The sequence below is a fragment of the Capsicum annuum genome, chromosome 4 (genome assembly GCF_002878395.1).
Source record: "Capsicum annuum cultivar UCD-10X-F1 chromosome 4, UCD10Xv1.1, whole genome shotgun sequence".
Lineage (NCBI taxonomy): Eukaryota > Viridiplantae > Streptophyta > Magnoliopsida > Solanales > Solanaceae > Capsicum > Capsicum annuum.
Genome location: NC_061114.1, coordinates 193,319,082 through 193,326,317, shown reverse-complemented (window position 1 = coordinate 193,326,317; position 7,236 = coordinate 193,319,082).

Here is a 7,236-nt window from a genome sequence, read left to right as displayed (position 1 = left end):
CATGAAACCTTAGTAGAAATATCGATGCACTTTTGAAGATGGAGTACTGTTGGTATCAGTTGTCTTGATTCCTACAGAGTTTTGGGGTTGGGCTGGATAAATTCTTTGAACTAATGCATGAGTCAGTGAAGTAGCAATTATAAGGGATGCCTTGTCCTATGCTCAGAGTGAATCTTAAAGATAGAGAAACAGTAGTAGGAACATAGAGAAAAGCCTCAAAGGTATGATGCCAACTGATTAACAAGTTTACCTACTACAGGTTTGAAACCACTTGATTTTAGATGATTTAATAAATGCTCTTATCTTTAGATTTGAGGCAATTTTCATCTTGTAAATTCAGGTTGTATATGTGCTGATATAATATCTTCGTTATGTTGTGGAGTCTACCCGGAACTTTGTCCATTCTATTTGATAATTTCCTAAAAACTAAGTTTCATGAGAACTTTTGTGCACTAGCAATGTAAGTTATTATATAAGGTATGTGTGTGTATATATAAATATGATTTTGGTCTTTAACCGGGGGTCTATCAGAAATGGCCTCTCTACTTCTTCGGAGGTAGTGGGATGGACTGAGTACATTTTACCTTCCCCAGACCCCACTATGTGGGAATACATTGGGTTTGTTGTTGTTGCTGTATTTAGATGCTCACTAAGATTTCCTCTCTATATATCTTTAGAACCGATTCTTTGGAGAGTTGTTAGTGAAGAGATAGAACGAGCATCGACTAAATTTACCCCTGCCAGAATTGCTAAAAAGTTAGGCAATGAACCATTTTATATTTTTATCTAAGTCATGGTTTTCTTATGAACATTATTTGGAAAAGGTTTTGCATTTTTATTCTTCTAGATAAAACAATTCTACCTTTTTAAATTTTAAAAAATCAGAATAGCCAAATAGACACTATGTAGTTGCACTAGATGGTGTTCCCGACCCGAACTTCACCAAATTTTATTTAGGCAACTACGTGTTCAAAACTAGTTCAAACACTTTTTACCACCTTGTATGATCAAGTTAAATGACTTCATTAATCCTGATCGTAAGCTTGTCTGACACTATGCACTCAATTCAAAAACCATTGTGATCTCCTCTTGTGTTTATATTGCTTGTCTTTTACTGGTTTGTTTTTCATCAATAAGTTGCTTTGTTGGTTCATCTTATCAACCTATTAAATATTCTAACCAGTGCGTTCTAGGTATTAATTGAAATAACTATTTATCAAATATAGCCAATCATATTCCAAATTGTACACTAGTTTAATTTTCCAAATTTGTATTTTCATTGGCATATATTGTGTTGCTTTAGCAGAGAAGTGGTTGCGATTGTTCCAATACTTAGAATCTTACCAAGAGATTGTTTTATTTTGGGAGAATTATTAGGTTTGTATTCAGTAATTTCTTTGGAAATGGACTCTTCTCTAATACAGCCAATGCAACCTTCTCTCTTTTTATGTTCCTTCCACCACTTTATCTGATTCTGAAGTGCAACTTTACTCTTTTCAGCTGCCTCAGTTTTGTTTGTCGCCTGCTTAGCTCTCGTCCTCAACTCGCTATTTTTCAATGTTGTTGTTTTCGGTTCTTTCTTCAGTACTTGAATTTCATTTGGTTTTGCATGCACTTCAGATTCTCGTACTACTCCCTTAGGCTTTGATGGGTAGAATGTAATAATAGTTGGACATAATATTACAGTAGGTGTTTGGCATTAGGTGCATTTGTCTCATGGTTTTTTATTGCTGAATTTGGTTATCTTTTCCATGAAATTTATGTAACTTCCCACTCTTTATTCATCCATTAACTCTTGTAAGTTATATCGTCCACTCTTGAAGGTAAGGTAGTTGGGAGTGGGAGAGAACCTCCTCAAGCTTTAAGTTCACCCTGTCAAATTCTAATTCCAGGTTCTAGCCAAAAGTGCATTTAGTATATTTTTTCTAAACGTATACAGTTATATTAAGTCATTTGAAATACAATTCTCTTTTAGGGACAGTTTTGGTTTACGTTTTAACTTGATATCAAATCAATTATTTTCTATGGCATAGTAACTACGAAAATAAATGTTAAAACAAAAGAAGCTGAATATATATGTTATTTGTTGGTGATCCTGAGGTTATAGGAGTATTAACAATGAATACTGTTCCATTACCAATAGTGAGCCTGTACAATTTTCAGCCCCACCTTTTGCTGTAATTTTTTACCTTCTTGGTATCTTTGAAATACAAAAACTTCATGTAAAAGCACTTCCGGGAATTGGTCACGTCTTGGAAGAAAAGTTGAACAGGAGACAAATAACAACTTGTGGGCAGCTGCGTATGATCTCCAACGTTTTCATTGTATTTTATTTATTTCTTTTTGCAATATGTTCGTGATTTCCCTCACGGTTTTGATTTTCTATTTATTTATAGTTTTTATACAACAAATACTATTTTTTATATTTTTCTTCAAGGGGACGTTATGAATCATTGAATCTCTTGCTGCAGTGATCTTCTTTTTCATTTTATGTTTGTTTCTACCAGAAAGTTACTGCAAATTGTATTAAGGGGTGTGGTTGTTATATATGTAAGAGTTTGTAAGCAGAGTTTCTCCCAAGCCGGTGGATGGCCAAGCGGTTAACAACCGGAGTGACGTATGGGCATGGAGGGTATAGTATTTTTGGTATAGTATTTTCGATGATAACCTTGTGCTCTATGTTTTCTAACTGAAGAAATTTCTGTTTTCCTTCCTGGTTTTAATTGCATTGTTCCACTTGTAGGTTTCGATGGCTACAGACAGCGTTGATGTGCTTGAGAGAATCGCTTCACGGCTCTTTACTACTTCACACGTGGGTAATTGCTTGTTATACCTTTTTAAAGGGTTCTAAGTCTGCAGTCAAGGGTGTAGCCTAGTGGTCAATGAATTGGCCTGGTTTAATATTGGTGGTGATGGTTATCTTGTTGATGATGTTGATTTCTGATGGCTATAATAGGAGCAGCAGTATAATGAAGAGGAAATTCAAGTGGTCTCTTATCCTAATAAGCTTTTTGCTGATATGAAAAGTGAGCCACTGTCTGATGCTAGTGTACTAAATATGGACGTGGTTATTAATACTCCGGTCTCAGGAGGCATCAGTCTAATGCCCTCTTCTCTTAGTAAGTAGACACCTCTGTTTTTCAACAATTGCCTGAGGAGTTTCTCGTAAAGTTGAAATAGTAAGTCTTTTACTCTTGGGAATATGTTGAATCCAGAAAATGATTTATGATCAAAAAATATGGTAAACTAGCTAAAATATATTTGAACAGCAAACTACTAAATATTTGCAGTTTAAGATTTATTGATCATCTTAGTTAATTCATAGGCCAAGTCGCCAAAGTTACTAAAGTAGTGATAAATCATGTTAATAAAACAGGTTCTATAGAAAGTTCATCCATAAAAAATGATGTCACAATATTGACAGTCCAAAATATTTTTGATTTGAACTAAAAGGAAAGTGTTTCTGCTAATTTCTACTTCTGTCATGTTCTTTGTTGCAGTGAGTTGTTGTGCAATAGCAATATTGCTATTATCCAACTTGGTTTCTATATTCTAACCTTAACAGAATTGCGTTGCAGGTTGCTAGATACTCCTAATGAACAACTCTGGCCTGGGGTGAGCAAATTAGTTAAATGTCACGAATACCCCCAATGGAAACCACAACCACTCTCAACTGTTGTACCTGGTCTAGCTAAAGATGGACATAATTATGTGTTTAGATGCTATATTTGGTATTGTGGATGTTTATATTTTGCTATCTATATATGTGGGTTCTTTTATATGAATGTTGGATATTTTAAGAAGACTTTGCTATCTATATATATGGGTTCTTTTGTATGAATGTTGGATATTTTAAGAATTTTATAATATGCTTTTAATATGATTCAACATGGTGTATGTAAAATACAAATAAAAAGGTATTGGAAGAAAAGTAATGACGATAGATTTAGCAACAAATTTAATCATTGCGAAGGAAAAACATTTGCAACGTATTGAGAAAAATATTTTTTGTCACAAAAATTAGGAATTTTTAGCAACGGACTGACAATGAAATATTTGGTCACGAAATAATCAAAACAATGAAAAACAACATGAAATTAGTAACGACATTTATAAATATAACAACGAATATATTCGTTGCTAAAAAATAGCAACGGATATAGGGCGTCTCTATTTTGTTGCAAATCTAGCAACGGATTTTATTTTTTTCATTGCTAAATGGTTAGCAACGCGCAATATAGCAACGAATAGTATTCCATCGCTGATCCGTCTCTAAATGGCTTTAGCGACGGATTTATGTTGATTAGCAACATTATCGGTCTCTTGCTAAACGCGATTTTTTTAGTAGTGGATGATCATGGTTTAGCATCGAATGCCTTCAATAAATAGTTAAACCATTGAGAACAAAAGTTTTATGTGTTGGTTTAAAATATTATATACAAAAGTATTTGTATGCATCAAACCAATAAATTATGATTAATTTTCCCTCAAAGTTGGTTCTAAGTCAGGAATCACACGTTGTCCATCTAATAGTTAATGTTCGGTATACGATTAATGAATATACCATAATGCACAAAGATAAATTCCTCAAAGAAAAAGGAGGATGTATGTTAGTTTTCCTAACATAAGGGAAAGATTACAAGCAGCTAAAAAATATGTTAGGAATTATCATCAGATCTTCATTCAAAATATAATTCAAGTCAAATGCCAAAAACATCTCTTATTTAAGCTGTAAGTGCTCCTATTTTATGTCCCTAAAAGACAAAATCTATGCATGTGTGAAGCATGGTAGATCAATCGGTTCTAAATGAAATAATCCTTGAAAAAGATAAGGAGAAAACAATTATACTAAGAAGACAATGTGCTCTTAGAACCTACGACATAACACTTCATGAAACCTTATGAGAGGTTTAGGTACCTGAAAATAATGAAGTGATGAGATCTCAAAATATTATGTCGTATTGTGAATCGATACGAAATGAAATATGATTAGTATATTTGATACAATATTGGCGCAATATTGTGAAAGATTACGAGGATCTAAATTCTACGTTAATTTAAGCATGTTGACGTAGAAATATTTATCAAGTGACATGAAAGGGTGCATCTTGGTAAGTGAAAACTTATTTGATTCGCACTCCACACACTTGAAGATGTCACACATGAAATGTGAAATATTGTCACTTGACAAAATATATCTTGCAAATACTGCAAGGCCTGATATAGCCTTTTCGATTAATTTGTTAGCAAGGTATAGCTTTAATCCTACTACGAGACATCGAAATGGGATCAAAACATGATCTTATATTATTCTAAAGATTGCAGTCTCGATCTTATTGATTATGCTGATGCTGGATATTTATTTAACCCACATAAATCTCGGTCTCAAACATGTAATGTGTTTATATGTGGGGATACTGTCATATCTTGGAGACATTCAAAACAGTCTATCTAGCCACTTCATTAAACCATGATGAGATAATAGCTATTCATGAAGCTAACCGAGAATGTGTATGGTTGAGGTTCACAATACATCTCATTCGAGGAAAATATGGTTTGAAATGTGAAAATATACCCATAATTTTATACAGAGATAATGCAATATACATCGCACATCTTAAGGGAGAATTCATAAAAGGAGATAAAATGAAGCACATGTTGTCAAAGCTTTTCTACATACATGAGCTACAAAAGAATGGTGATATTAACGTACAACAGATTCGTTCAAGTTACAATGTGGATGATTTATTCACCAAATATTCTCCAATTGCAACTTTCAAGAAGATGCTGCATAAGATTAGGATGCAAAGGTTCAAGGATGTTCTTATTAGGGGGAGTTGATACGTGTTGTACTCTTTTTCCGTTATGAGGTTTTGTCCCATTGGATTTTCCTTGTAAGGTTTTTAATGAGGTAACCTATATGCGTATTGTTAGAGATGTGTACTCTTTTTCCTTCACTAGATTTTTTTCCCACTGGGTTTTTTCTAGTAAGGTTTTATGAGACACTTTTTCTATCTAGCCATTCAAGGGGGAGTGTTATAAATGTATTTTACATTATAGTGAATGTCTATCAAGATTTAATAAAATCTAATTGATATCTATCAGGATTTGAAGTATCTGTCTTTTAGTCAGAAACTAGGAGTATTTTCTCCTATAAATAGAAGGTTTTATTCATTGTATTCTTAATCTGATGATATCTCATCCTAAAGAGAAATAAAGAATTACTTCCTCTTCTCTCTCTATTTATTCTTGTTTTGCTTTTATATTTCATAACAAAAAGATAGATTTTTATTTTTATTTACAAAGAATAACATGGATAACAGGTAAACATTACCAAACCTTATATCACACTCTTGAGTGCATATAAACATTTTAATGACAATAAGTTATTGTTTTCCTTTTTTTTTTTTTCTTTTTTTTTTTGAATTGGCACTCTCTATTTTCTTTCAAAAAATCAGTTTCTACACTTAAATGTTAAATCGAATGACATCTTAATTTATTTGAGGATGCAACACCTATTGAATATAATTAATTTCCTATTCACGAAAAAAAAATTGCACTATATGCCAAAAATGGGTAAGTAATTAATTACTTTTTTCGGAAAAAAAAGGTAAGCATGATTTGTGCAATTAGTCACACGTATTTGCGTTAAGTGACTTTACTTTTAAAAAACACCAAAATCAGTTAGGTTGAAAAGCTCCAAAAATTTGCTCAGAAAGCACACTTTTTTTTACCTCATTAGTTGATTCCTTCTTTGTTGTGTTATCACCTAGGAACTATCAACGGGCCTAACTAACAAATTGTGAGGCCATAGAAATTTTTAGAAAGGGTAATGATTAAGCATGTTGATTAACGTTATAATTTTTTATATTATTTTGCTTTGAGTATTAGGCGACGGTTGATTGTTTTCTTTAATTATGATTATCAATATTATGTACAACTATAACTATATGTATTTTTTTCTATAATATTGTATGTAGTCACCAGTTAGTATGACGTAATTAATTAAAAATAGATAGTTAATAATCATTTTACGGCGTTATGCAAACGATTTGAGAATTTGAAATGAAAGAAAATTTAGTTAGCATTGTTTTCTTTAATTACTAACGACCTTTCACTGATAGATTAGGTCGTTAAGTGACTATATCAATAATTATTTTGTGTCGCTACGATGTGAATCTCGCGATCATTTTATATCGTTATTGTCATGTCATATATATATATATATATATATAT